Consider the following 15,312-nt stretch of genomic DNA (forward strand, 5'->3'; position numbering starts at 1 on the left):
AGTTTAAGTTTCAGGTATAAAAACATCTCATCTTTATTCCCTCCCTGTGTTTCACTTTTTTTTTTTTTCAAAGTACTTTCCCTCTCTTCTACATTTTTTCTAAACTCCCATCTCTTTTTTCCTGTTCTTGTCCACCGGCTCTCCACAAACTGATTGGTTGATTGATTGACTGACAACCTGACCACCTCCCCCTGAGATTTGCTTTTAATTGGTCTAATTGATTTTAATTAGTTTAAAAGGTTAATCAACATGCTAATGAGGTGTGTCAGTGTGATAAGTTAGCTGATTAATTAGTGAAGTTCCTAACAAGCTCGTGATTGATTGGCCGTTTGCTGTCAGCTGTCAGTCATCTCTGTTTTCACATTTCAGTGAAAGGACAGGCCGGGTGACTGGAAACTTCATCTAGAAAATGACACGTTACTCATTAAAATCTCGGAGAATAACATCGGGAAACGTGTCAGAGAACATGAAACAGACTTCCCTCCTTTGAAATAAAGTTTTATTTTAGCCTGTGCAGACTCCAGTCATTCACAAATCATCAAGGAAGAGCACAGATCTGCTGCCTGCAGATCGGTTCAAAATGTGTTTATGTGAACACACTTTTTTTTTTTGTACGTTTCTGCGTTAGTTTAAAGTGAGACAAATTGTTATCCCAAACAACATTGTCTCTATAACAGCGTAGCAAAGTCATTAATAATCTCTTCTTGATTTAAAAAAGAAAAAAAAAAAAAAAAACTTTTTTAACCACTGGCAAAATGTTTATTTACAATACTGGCATCATTAAGCTCATGTGGCCATTAATTTGTTTGGAAAACGCTGCACTCTTCTCAGATTTTCTCTTTAATTAGCATTCTTAGAGTTTATTCATCAACTCTCTTTACATAGATAGATAGATAGATAGATAGATAGATAGATAGATAGATAGATTTGTTTTTTTAATTTATTTATTTATCTTTGTTACTATTTCTTGTTTATTCATCACTTCCCTGTAATTCTGCTGTGAGAGCCATGTGCTGTTCTGGTCCGCTAAATTTGTTGTCCATGAGTTTAAATTATAATGGCAAAGCCCGCGGGCTGGGTTAGTTTAGTTTAGTTTCAAATAGTGTATGAAAACAATTCCAAATTTGTCGCTGAGAGACTAAATGAGCAAATCTGTTTTGGCAGGGCGAGTTTAGTTTATAAGACGCAGCGATGAGCCCTCAGAGGGACACATTTGGCTCTAGGTGCTGCCAGCGAGCTGGACAGACTGTTTTCCTTCTGCGGCCGATCGTGTGTGTGTGTATGTGTGTGTGTGTGTGTGTGTGTGTGTGTGTGTGTGTAAGGTCAGCCATTCAGCTCATAAAAACCTCTGCCTTCTGCTACTGCTCAAATTATGAACTCCTGAATTAATAATGATCTCCTAATGATTTATACCCCAGTTTGCAGAGAAGACACATTTGGGTGAGGTGGTCTGCGGAAAAGAAACCATAGAAGTAAACAATGTAAGAATAGAAAGAGCGAATCTGGTGAACGAGTGAAAAGCTTCAGAGGAGATTATAGCCCTCGCAGCCATTACGACCAATCATATTATAATTATAGTGACAATCCACAAAACTTGGCTAATGCATGTTTTGCCAGCAGCTGTGGACTCTGATAGCGAGGAGGTTGTGTGCTTGAGCCAGGCATCGCTGTGCGGAGTTTGCATGTTCTCCCTGACTTCATGCATTTCAACTGTATGTAGGTGTGAATGTGTCGCAATGTAAATACACTCAATAATTAAGTATACACTGAAATATAACGACTTGCAATGAGCCGTTATGGCTTTCATTAAATCTTATTCAAAGTTAGACGAGGCTACTGTTATTTTTCAGTTTAATTAGAGTTGCAACATTCATGCATTTATACAGATTTGAGCTGTTTTGTCAATGTCACACTTTATCTCTCAGCACCTCACTGTCTCCGCCACATTGAAATCCAGGCGCTGCCATTAAGTGTCCATTAGCATGTTTAATTTAAGCTCAGTAATTATTCAGCTATGTCAACATCTCCGAGAAAGAGTAAATGCTTTTCACCACAGGACCAAAATGCATTAAAAGTCGCAGTTCAGTCGATATAGAAAGCTCATCGGTGATTACAGAATGTGTTGCCAAGCATGCTAGAGGCTGGTGGAAGCGTTCTAACATGGGAGCGACTGTAAGTGCTTCCTTTCACTCAGATTGAGTCATCCGGGCATTCGATGGTGACTTACAACGTTAGGCACTCTGCTGTATGATCTTGGTCCTTATCTGTAAAATAGCTGGTTGAGCCATAACATTCTGACCATGTCCTTTTCAGGGATCGACGAAACAGGCATCGAAATAGCAGCTTTGGAGATGCTCTGTCTCTAAGTTTAAAAACATCCACCTTTTTTTTCCTGCTTCCAATAAATCACTATAAATGAAAAAATTTTCTCACTTTCCACCTAATACATCCTACCTACCAGCAGGTTAAGTGAATAATAGAGAGTATCTTTCCATCTTGGCGCCCGCCTGTTGTCATGCTGCTATAGCTGAGTGGTGTATCCATTCTTGCATTCCTCTGAAATATCAGATCTTCTGTGAGATAGACATTTTCAGGAATAATACTCAGTTTGTCTGCAGCATTGTCATGATGTGACACCAAAACAGAGTTTTTTTTTTCTTTTTTTTTTCTTTTCTTTTCCTTTATCATCGTCAGTCAGACAAGGTTTAGTCAAACAGAAGATAAGGTATCTGTAGAATTTGGCGAAGACCTACTCAAAAAGCAGACAAGAATCAAAACCAATGACAACAAGGCACTGGTACAAAACACGGGGGGACCAGATCAGCTGACGGGCGCCAACACGCTACTTATTTACACAGCGGCGTGGCGTTAATGAGGAGCTGGTGGATGCAATCAAGGTGAGGGAGCTGCACACTGACACCACTGCTGGAACAAAAAGGAAGTAAACACAGAGACACTCCAGCACCATCAACACGAGCCAGACCAGATTAAGAACTACAAGAACTCGACAAGGACTGAAAAACATGCCAAACAAGAGCATGGGCAAAACATTATTTTTTAAACGTTCCTACTGGCAAATTAACAACACTCAACTTGTGCCTAGAGCCCCAAAGTCCATCCATCTTTTATATGGCTCTACATCCAAACATGGAGACAGACGCGAACACACACACACACACACATCGCCACACACACCCTCTGCTGTCTCGCATCCGCTTCAACTTCCAGTGCTCTGTGCCTCTAGAGATAATCTTTCATTATTTCATTATAACGTAGTTGTTTGTGTTTCAGTTCCCTTTCAGGACATCTGTGACCAGCCTCAATGTATCGCCACCCAGACTTGCAGTTTATTTTTTTAAATATTTTCAGAAAAAGCTTTTTTTTTTTTCTTTTTTTTTTTCTCCTCTCCCCTTGGAAATCACAGTGGATCAGCACTTTCTGAAAGATTCTGGTCAGCATGTCTGAAACAAACAACCATGTCACATTCAATTGCACAAGCTTCCCTCCCCATTGTAATGTTCAGTTTCAACTTTGGCGTGTCTTTAAAGCCAAGATTTGTTAAAATGCTTCCTTATGATTGACTGATTTGATGCCATAAATTAAATTTGTACGGCAATTATAGACAGATAGATAGCCATTAGAACACTGGAAAAAAAATAGATTGTATTTTTCACGACACAAGCTGGAGGTTTCTTGTGTAACATCCACATATTTTGTTTGTTAGATTGACTTCATTTCGCTTTAAGATTGTAACTATTGACAGTAAGTGAATCTCAAAGTAAAGCCCCACTGGTGTGCAGGTGTTGGTTAAAGTGAAAAAGGTTTACTATACCATTTTCATGTTAAACTCAAGTGCAGTTTGAAGTAAAAAATGTCCAAAAGTGAAGTAAGACATTTTTAGTCCTCTTCCATGTCTCGAGAAAAGTGACCATCTCTTTTCGAACCAGAACAAAGTGAGTCATGGGCGCAAATAAACCCACATTAAACTTTTAACACAGGTTTATAGTGAATTTGATCTTTAAATAAGTCAGCTTTTATCCATTTCAGGGTCATGGCCTTTTCGAAGCAAACACACCCTCACTGTTCAGTTATTCATAACTCAAACCGCTGAAAAAAAAGCTGGAGACGGCTCGTCGGCCAAGTTGTCATGTATGATTTCGTTCACAAGTGACTCACATTTCCATGTAGCCATGTTCACACCATTTAACTACAGTCATGCAGCGGATGCTTCTTCAACCAGAAACGCTCCTGTTTAGTTCAAATATAAGCATGTGAAGGTCGGGGCGCAGTTGGCCTGAAAAGAACTCATGAAAATTAGATAAGTCTTTCTAAAACTGCTCATATTAGCAGCAGTGTTGGGAAACTGACATTTTAATCTAGAACAAAAGTAGTTAAGAGTGCAACATTCCCCTTGTGGATTGTGCGTTTTAATTCTAAAGCAACTTCAGCAAAGTTGCAGTTGTTGTTTTTCAAACCACTTTTGCTATAAATAAAGTGCCCTGCAGATTTTTTTTTTTTTTTTTTTTGTCTTGTGTGCACAAATGATGTTATTCACCCAAGATAATCTTATGCTCACACGTTATTTTGCACTCACAAGTTAAGTTATCTTGTGCACACAAAGCATTTAAGTTGTGCGCACAAGAAAATTTGCTATGAACTCATGTGCATCAGTAACAACTTCTAACACACACAGCCACCGTATAACAGAGAGGACTGAGCTTATCAAGCTTTTTGTTTTGTCTTGGAATGGCCTAGATTGAAATTCTTGCTGTACTTGAACACTGACACGGGATTGTTGTCAGCTGAAGTCAGTTCAGTAAAGATTGGAAGATATTCATAGATTTGAACTTTAGGAATCAATAACTCTTTAATGAGACGTCATCAGCACAAAATTTCTCAATGTGCTGTTGTCAAGGTCATTTTTTTGTCTTTTTTAATGTTATGTAAATTCATTTTAATGCATTTTTATTTGTAATCACATTTAATTTAATCACTCTAATGTGCTGTAGACCAATGAAACTCCATCCAGCTATCAGATAAAGGGGTCATGCTGATCATGCTGATCAAACTAATAGCCCTGGTGTGATCGGTATGACCCCTCTGATCATTAATGAATGCCGTCACTGATAAAAATCGATTAAAATTCTGAAACATTATTCACACTTATTGTTGAACTATGTTGGGTTTATCCTCTGTAAAATTGAAATGACTGTGTGTTCAATGCCGTATCAGTAAAGTTGAATTAAATTGAATGTCTTTCCAGTTTTACCAAAGTGACGATTCCTGTTGATAACGATCTCATGTCTACATGAAACAGCAGCAAGAATTTGACTGTCTGACACTCCCAAGATGAGAATAAGACTTGATTAGCTCAGTTCTCTCCATTCTATAGGGGTCCATAGTGTTCCTTTTAAATGGTTAAAGCATGTCTGGGAAATGAATGGAAATTCTGAAGCCACTGTGGCCATCAGCATCCCTCCAGTAACTGGTAAATTTAGGTTTTGCGCGACCCGCTGTCCCTCAGTGTGTTTTGTGATGTGCACACGGCTGTACTGTTCCAGCGTTGCTGTGACACGTTAGCTGAGCTGTCAGCACTGCGTTAGTCACTCTGATGACAGAAAAAAACTCATTAAGTACAGCTAAAGATACAACAGAACAAATTGTGGTGCAGGCATGTTATTTTGGTCTATTTGACTTAATCTGGCTTGATTAAGAGGATATATTTTCAGGAGAAGTCATTACAGGACATTTAAGGAGTTTTTTGAGGACAAACACACTGCAGTAAGTTTCATTTAAAGATAAAGTTTTTTTTCTTCTCATCTTTTTGTTTTTTACCCTATACCCCTGTGTAAAGTTTAATGTACATTTGTTTTCTACTTTTCTCCCATGATTGCTCGCAGCACTATTTTTTTCCCCAGTCCTCTCCTGCAAGAGAGACTGATTTGAGTCTGATTTGTTGGCTGTAGACAGTCGGTTATTAAAGCAGTGGGGTCTGTGGGAGATGATTTCCTCACTTTACTCAGGTCCCCTTCACATGACGTTGTCAAGTGAAAATGCCTAGTTTTTGCTTTTTTTTATTTCAGAAAGGTTTACTCCTGCGGGGCGTGCTGCTCTGGAGGCCACCATTTTTGTCTACTCAGTGGACTCAAACATGTGCAGAACTAATCACAGCTGCGGTGTGCAGTACCAGCATTTCAGAAGAGTTTTATTTATCTCTGTTTTTTCCATTAGGTTTTTGACATCCAGTGACAGTTTAGATTAACAATATCAATAATGTGGTCCATTACTACAACAACAAAGCTTCTACTTCTTCTACGTCTCTCCAGTGTTGAGAATGTTGAGTTCCTGGCCACCACATCCATCTTAAGACTCTTTTAACACTTGCTTCTCCTCTGATCAGTGATCTTTGGAGTTTGTTTTGTCCCTTGGCTCGATTAGTTCGGGCAGGTGTGAACAGAGTAATGCACTCCAGAGTTGATCAGAACAATTGAACGGAGACACTTGAGAAGTGGTCGGCTCAGTCTGGAGCAATCAAACTTGGCAATTTGTTTGTGGTGGTGGGAACGCGATCTGACCTCGATTCCACCCAGATGTCAGGCGCACTTGCTGAGTTTGCTCTCACAAACCCAATTTTGTTGAAGGTGTTCAATTGCTTTCTTTCCTCAGTCATTTGAAGGCATGATGGCTACTTTTCAGAGTGTGACAGTCCGTCTTCAGCAGAAACACCATCGTAAAAGTCGATGGTGCAAGGTGCGTTCACGCATGTGTGGACACTGCACTGTTTATCCTGAGTAGGATAATGGAGGGTTTTATACTATACGTGCTGGCAAAAGGCAGGATGCCCCGAGAAGAGTTTGCCAGGCCGTTGCCGGTCCAACACGGACGCACAATCGCCCATGTGCACACGCACACGTGCAGCCAATTTAGAGTCAACACTTAATCACACAAGCATGTCCTTTGGAATGCGAGCCGGAGGCAAAATGCCAAACGAAAAATCAGCAAGGCAGAACGACACCATTCAAACTCCACTTAGGGATGTCCTGTTGGCCATCCGGTGTAAACCAGGAGGCCAACCACTGGAACAATGTGCTGCACAGGATATATCTTCAGCTAGTATCCCCCAGATGTGTTTTTTTTTTTTTTTCCTTCTTTCAATTTCCATCCTGAAGTAGATAGCAATTCTCCCCCGGACGAGTAGATACTCCAAAAAGGAAGGCGACGTCGGCAGGCCTCTTTCTGTCTGTTTTACTCTTAACTCTTAACTCTTAACTTGGTCTGTTCTCATACATACTCACATAGAAGTTGTGGAAGTTGTACAGTCAGTAGTACTGTGTCCAGAACATGAGAACAGCTTTGAGTCGTGCGTGTGTGTGGAGGTTTTTTAAACCATTTTTCTGCTTGTTCCTCATCGTACTGCAATATTTGACTTGTTCCTGAAATCCAACTCAACTCTGGCGAGGTGGGTGAAGTCAACAGAAACAACATTGTTTATTGATTTATCATGATTAATTTATTTCTATTTGTTGATGTGACTGCATAGAAATAATATCAAGTAATTCTTATGCTCCATATGAGATCTCAGGTTAAAAACTGTCTTCAGTAATACAGTACAGAAAGCGAGACAATTGTTTGCAAGTGTGCTGATTCACCATAGTTTAGATATGCTCAGGTGAGGTGATTTGAGGTTGATTTGGTTTTGTTTCCCTGGCAATATTTTCAGGGTAATTATATTTTGTTTCTGTTAAGAAAGATGCACTGAGAGCACAATACATAAAGTAAAGTACCCACAGGCATCAGCTGTTTTTAATACAACCAACTCCATTTTAATCGCCTTGTTTTATTCCGTCGAATCCCCCGTCTTCCCATATTGTCATTCCATTTGTGTTTTTAGAAGCCACTTGGGCTACATTCGCCACCATAACTTTCTACTCCATTCCAACAACAACTTAAAAACAGACATGCTGGCAGCATTTCACTTCACCAGACATTAGAGTTTTCCTGGAACCCACTGAAACTGCAGTGTCCACCATCACACACTGGACGCCCACCAAATTCCTGCAGTCTATAATTGTCTTCCGCAAAGTTATCCATGGACAGTCAGTCACATTTTTACTACTGTCGGCAGTCAGCCAGTGAGCAGGTCGGTCAGCAAGCCATCTCGGCTATTGAAAGCTTGCCAGTAGTTCCATTTACTGTACAAATTTCAGGCCGAACACTGACAAATAATGTCTGGCTCTTATTACTGAGCATTAACATTACAGAAAGTGAAGGTGGAGGGATCCAGGCTGGCCTGCAAACGCAGGGATGTAACAATTTACCTGAAGATTGAATGCACTAAATGAACTTTAACTTGGCTCTCCATCACTAAAACTCTTAACAGACTTGAATGTGGACGAAAAAGTGAGATTAGTATTTGAAACAAACGATACAAAAACAGAAATAAGAGAAGAAAAGTTAAAGAAAAAAAAACTGTGATTCACAAAGAGGTTAATTTATGATCCATGCATCAGTGCTGCAGTCTCCGAGGCTGTTTCTGTAATGATTTGATTCTTTTTAAGTGAACAGCGGAGTTATACCTGTTCAGTTGTCACAGTCCTCACTCCCAGCGCTGCGTAGCTGCAGGTGGGCGGGACCTTGACTGCGGCGTGAGAAGCTCACGGCAATCAGCTGATTGGACTCACCTGCAGCAGGGAGAGACTCCGTCTGGAGCCGCAGCCAGACGCTGGATCGCAGATTTCTGCGACCTCGGGGCTTCCTGCATTCTGCTCCAGATTTATTCCTGAGTGAAGATTACTTAGTTGATGTTTTTATTCATTTGTGTCAGTCATGTTCCTGCCATTTCAGCATGGCTTTATTTAATGCAGGTTAAATTTTTGTTTAGTGTTTTGGGTATTTGGTAATCCTGGGTTCTGGTTGGCGTCTCCTTCATGAGTCGTTCTGGTTAGTTTTCAGTTTGTATTTAACCTCCTGCCCACTAATTGGTAGAATTGATTCTCTGTTGATATACATTAGTGGAATTGCTTTCTGTTCCTTCTTTCTGACAGTCCTGTATTTTTTTTTTTTCTTGTGAGATTCTAATTTTTGTAAATAAGCCCTATTTTTCTATATTTTTCCCGTCTGTCTGCTGTGTTTCACTGCTCTGCATTTCGGTCTCAATACCACCCCTGCAATATTTGTGCTGATTTTTTTTTTTTTTTTTATTCATTCTACCTGACACTTATTGAGAAACCTGTGTGTGTGTGTGTGTCAGTCAGTCAAAACTCACCCTGAGTGTGTGCAGTCAGTGTCATGCATTCAACTATATATATTATGTTTAAACACACCGGAAAGGTCTTCATCTGTTGCACAGTTATTTGTATTTAACGAAACCGTTTGATTTAACCTTTATATAACTGATGTATTTATGGAGGTTTCAACATGTAATAGTGTTGAAAAGGAGGGGGAAAAAAATCAATAACTATATTGTGATTTGAAATCAAGCAAGCCACTCGCTTTGTATTGATTACTTTCACATGTCTGCACCTCACCTAATTCAGAATCGGCTGAGAGCGGAACTGGCACTCTGTAGATTTCTTCCAGCACCTCACAGCCCATTTTCTATTGTAAAACATTAAACCTGAGGGTCATTCCAGGCGTAGCGCACGGTGCTGGACACCCAAACTGTTCACTTGCATCTTGGCTGTGCTGAATTCATTCATCCCTCATCGATGCCCACTTCATCTTACGACAGCTCATCCATGCACACGCCGTTACCCACATGCATTATCACTGTGAAAGTGCTGACCACTACAGTCTGCAGTAACATTTTCTTTCAGTTTTACCAAAAATATTACCACTGACATTGTCCTTATTAAGACTTATTTAGCTTTGGGAGATTCATGTAAGCAGATTGCACCTTGTTACTCATACAGTATGAGAGCCTGGCGAAGGCGTAGTTAGAGAGCCTGGCCCAAACTAACCTGTCTCTGCCTTCAATATTATTTATTATATTGCAGTAACAGCACCACATATTTAAAGTAAGATGCAGAAGACTGTTCCCTATTGTGGAGGAAAGGTCTGTCTGTGGTTTTGGAAATGTTCCAGGCTGGTTTGTTTAAACTATGATGCAAGTAATCCATACAAAGGGGAAGGAAAATAGAGCAATCCCCGGGACAGAATGGAGGGGGAGTTTGGATTGACTGCTCTCTTTGACCTTCCCTGGTCATCTTGTTTGGATTCTTTGTTGCACCTCCAGATCAATACGCTGTTTCTACCTCGAAATTTTTTAATGTTTAGAAAGCATTTTTTTTTTTTTTCTCCTGGCATCAGCATAATGAGAATGTCACAACGGTCTTCTGTTTGCAGGGTTTCGGTCAGATCTTCTCTTCAGTGTTCGTTTGTCGCAATTTTGACATTGAACAAAGCACAAAGAATAAGAGAAACTAAATTAATTGGTCACTTAATCGGTCACAAAACTTAGCTATCTGCCCCCTAGTGGCCCATACAGGAAATGTCAGTGCTGTGTGTATGTGTGTGTGAGACATAGTGTGCAAATATAATTACCATGCACTGCAGGCAGGTGCATGCTGGATGGGTTCTTTATGTACCGGAGACTTTTCATTTTAATGTTTGATGATAAGATAAACCCATTGTACTCTGTCTAGAGAGCACATACCTTTTTTTTTTCTCTCTGATTCAGCAATGTTGACTTGGACTTCATGACCTTATGACTGTGTGTTTTTTACCAATACTGTAATATAAAATCTGATGTGCAGCTGCAGGGTTGCACAGAGGTTGTATTCCATTCACACTCTTCCCTGCATGAACCTCATGGCCTCAGCACCTGGCTGTGAGTCCGTGTGCTTCGCGTCGCTTCGTTTGCCTCAGTGTTTATGTGCATGTGTGCCTCCAGTATATCAGTGTCCGTGCACTTGTGCGTCTCTGTTCCTGTCCACATAACGGATCGTGTGCCCGTGTGTCGGGGTGTTTGAGTTCAACGCTGGCAGCACCGCTGTGTTTACATCTCTTTTGCATTGACATGTTTGCTTTTCTGTATGTACATGTACCCATTTCAAGTAGATGAATCAATCTGTAGTGATGACTAGTGCACGACTGAGGCTGCTTGCCTGCTTTGATCCAAGTGTATGTTTTTGTTTGTGTGTCTGTTCCTCTGAGAATGTGTCAGGTATGAACAATCTGTTTCCCTTCCCCGAGGCAGAACCTACCAATCACATCCCTCCATCATCTTTCTTCATTACGTATTCATGAGTTTCTGTGTCTGCGGGGCTGTGATTGGCTCCTAATGAACAACTGACGGCATTATCAGTCAGCCAGCGCGATGGCAACAAAATAAGTCAGTTAGTACAAAAGAAACACCAGTCAACCACTTTTACGGACACATTATTCAAGCGGAGCAGCAAGACAGTGGACCCCTCAGGGAGGCTGACATATTGGATGTTGTCGACGGCATGCACTTCTTGATATGTTTCTCATATTGTCTCAGAACCACTCATGATCAAGCGCTCAGACCTTAAGAAAGAATAAGTGTTCAGCATAATTACAGCCATGGGAAAGGAGAGCGCTGCACACACATGGAATATACAATTTAGTTTTTGTTCAAATAAATCTCCACGTCCTTTTCCTTGTCAAGCTTTGCTTAAGAACCATTAGTCAAACAGAGTAGAGAGAAGGCACAGGCCCCCGGGGGATCATAAGGGCTCATAAATCTATGAACTACCCCTTTATCATCTTTTATATTGTTGTGGTGACTTTCTTTTCACCAAAGCTGGCTTTCGTAATTGACTCTGTATGCTGCCTTTGCTCTATCAAAAGAGCTGTTAGCGTTGTGATCGGTACTGAAATGGTAGCCGGGAATGTGCTTGGTTGAATTAATGCAGTTTTATTTGCATAGACACGCTCTGGTGCTGCGCGATCGCTTGTCTCTGGCTAAATAGCTCATCAGATGTGGAGGATGTCTCCTGTTCTGACAACCATCCTCACCCACTGATTGTGTGCGCTTATTGCATATCTTAAAATACTGGATGAAAATATGTAGGCGGAGTTCGGGGCAATGGTGGCCTTGAGGCTGGAGAAGCAGTTTGTGAATTCAAATCACACAGCGGACAGGTGAACATTGTCTTTCCCTTGACCCCGCATCCTAAAAATACGATGGGAGAATGTGAAAATACGGAGTTTTCCCTAAGGAGATTCATTACAGATGTGATTAGTTAGTTCAATAGTCGTCATTGTAACCTACTGCCTGAACATTTCTGATGATGACTAAAACTGAAAACAGCTTCATTTACTCAAGGCAACAAAAGGAAAAGCAATGAAAGAGAGTAAATGTGAGAAAACATTTCAAAAATGTGAAAAGAAAAGTGAGACTTGACAGATTGAACCATTAGGCCAGCTGTTCCAGTCAAAATGTAATTATTGGTTCTTGCTCTGCACTCGCTGCTGTCTTGCAGCATTGCCTTTTTCCTTTATGACTCCCATCGTAGCTGCATTTCCCTCTCTTTGAGTTTGTCATGGCACTTTCATATAAACTCCCTAAAACCACACTCAGATGAGAATCACTTTCTCATATCCTCTTGTTGACCACATGCATGGGGCCTGAGTAACACCTGAAACATCTACGTCTCATTTCCAGATGTGTCGGCTCGCATTCGTCACAGGTTTCCATAGACAGCAGTAAATATTTGCCTTCCCATGTGTTCGCATGAAAACACCAGCAATGGGGCAAAGCTGCGGAGTTCAGTCAAAGTGCATGCTGCCTATCAGTTTGAATCACCGCCTCAGAGAATGTCTCACTGCTCCACGATAGCAGTGTGAAGGAAAGGGGAAAAAAAAAAAAGTGAAATCCAGATGGTATTATGGGTAACGAGCCAGTATGAGTGTGGTGAGTGAGTCATTGATCCGGATCTTGCCTTGAGTAACAGGCTAGTTTGAAAAAAAAAAAAAAGGTGTGTTTCAGTAATAACACCACAGATCATTTCAATTTTTGGTTCAAAAAGTATTAGTTTTTCATCAGACCTTAGCAGATGTGTTTGCTATAAAATGTGCCTGGGGCTCAGAGTTATTACTGTTAAACCTCAGCTGCACTCCCAGTTAATCTGTTGCTAGTTAGGCAGAGTTTTGTTCGGAATCCAATATATTATTTCATAAATATGGTTTGCTCGCAAATGCATCTGCCCTTCCATCTGTTGTTTGGAGTAGAGCTGCAGCTTGAAGGCTCGAATATTAACACGGGCATATTTAACTTTGATGCGTATTCACACAGGACAGGTTTTTATGATGCATATTAACATGGGCCTGAGACAGTGAATGCATTTTAAAGGGGGGGAGGAAACATGACTTTTAACTCTTTTTTTTTTTTCCTTCTTTTTGGCCCAGATATCCTGATTTGGCTGCCTAACAGGAGAAGAATGCTTTCTTTTTTTTCTTTTTTTTTTTTTTCAAACCTGATTGTAAGACTTTGATGTGGGAGATAATAGCAGTCTGGCAATGGATGTTCTTACTTTCTGAAAATAGGGCAAACTTTCACATTAATTCTGAGAGCAGGGTAGAGCTTGTGTGCCACATCGGTATTTTATTGGCTGGATTATTGGCGCAAGGATTATATATGTATAAAAATATGAAGCAGGCAGCTCAGTGTCTGACGCAGTGCAGTGAGTTAGACTCTGTATGCGTCGCTGCTCTTTAATTTTACGAGTAAATTTCATTTTTTGTAATCTCAGAGATGGAAGTCGGTGCATCAGATTTCAAGCTTGTCCCCTCTAAATAGCTGTGACACCAGTGTCAGGAATAATAACTGATGTTCTTTGTGTAGGTGGATTGCTGTGAAGTTAATGTTTTTTTCTTTTCCTTTCTCTCTCTGTGAATGGTAAGCAGAGGCTGTCATAAGCAGCTGTGATGCACGAGTTCCTCGGGGCAACTCATTAATGAGAGAATTTATAGCAGGCATCACTTCAAGATGTAAAAGAAAGAAAGAAATATATAGTTGGCCACATTATTCAAATAAACATTAGGTCTTCTAGCTGGGAAATAACCATACAGTGGTAACAAGAATTTCTCCACAATAAAATCTGATCGCTTAATGTGAAAATTTTAAAGGACTTTTGATCATTTTTGGAGTCTATGAGAGGATATAACAGGCAGACGGTTTATTAAAACACTTTTTTTTCATTTCTTTGTTCATTTTGACACAATCGAGACAATACAATTATGAAAGAAGCTGTAGGGCAAAATCAGATGTTTTCAATGAATAAATAAACAAATTCACAGTGAGTTCCCATCGGGTTTTCAATAGGACATGTCAGTGTGATTCTGAGCAAATAGAAATGATTTTGTCGGTATGGGCACCCTGTGTAAAACCTTAACTTATTCAAATGTGTGTCGCAACTAAACACGATGAAACCAGAGAGGAGGAGTGAAGGAGGAAGTGGAGAGACGTGAGGAGAAGAGAATAAATAGAAAAACCAGGTGAGAGTAGAGACTCTGAGTAACTGAAAGCTTCTAACTCCCACACACCCCGTATGTCCTCCCGGTTTGAAATGTATTGCCCTTTAATGCAGGCTCTGGTTCAGCCGTCGCCACTATTGACCGAGTAAATGGGTGAATTTGACTAACAAAGAACTTTGAGGATGCTGAAACGGTGGATGTAAAAGTCTTTCACCCTAGATCTGCATGTCTCCAACACAGTGACAGTCAAAGGTAGTGGAGATGGACGATGCTTTATGTATGTAAATGATCTTAATCGTGATCTTAGTCCCACAAACGCTCATACAGTAGAACTGCATGAGATTATCATGCTGCTAACTCAACCCTGTAGTTTAAAAATTAATATAATGAGCATCAGATTAATTGTTAGCCCGTTAATCGATCCGGTGTCATGTCAGCATGGTAATTCAAACACCAACACACACTGTATGTCTCCACTGTACGACGTGACACGTAAGATACACACCATGTAAATCAAGCATGTTAAACAGGACGCCAGTGATGTATGTCTGTATGTGTAGCTATTGTGTAACATTAGAGATAATTGTAGCACATTAACTCATCTGCTATTTGTCACCATTCAGTGGATTAGTCAGGTCATTATGAAAGCGACGTCTGTCAGCCACTCCGTCAGACATCCATTAAAGAGATTTGTCACTGTACTTTGTCTTTCAAGACAAGATATATTTGTGTGTTTTTTTTTTTCTTATTATTTATATTAGTAATGTATTCATTTATTTTGACAGAGTAGAGCAGGAAAAAAAGAAATAAATCTGGACTGAGTAAAATTGGGATTACCCCGGGGCGTTTCTTTTTTGTTCGTGAATCAGTTCA

General features: G+C 40.3%; 1 protein-coding gene across 2 annotated transcripts in view; it reads left to right on the forward strand.

The window, feature by feature from the left end:
• Nucleotides 1–15,312, forward strand: part of csmd3b (CUB and Sushi multiple domains 3b) — a 337,669-nt gene that overhangs the window by 196,599 nt on the left and 125,758 nt on the right. The window lies entirely within an intron of this gene.

The sequence above is a fragment of the Salarias fasciatus genome, chromosome 22 (genome assembly GCF_902148845.1).
Source record: "Salarias fasciatus chromosome 22, fSalaFa1.1, whole genome shotgun sequence".
Taxonomy (NCBI): domain Eukaryota; kingdom Metazoa; phylum Chordata; class Actinopteri; order Blenniiformes; family Blenniidae; genus Salarias; species Salarias fasciatus.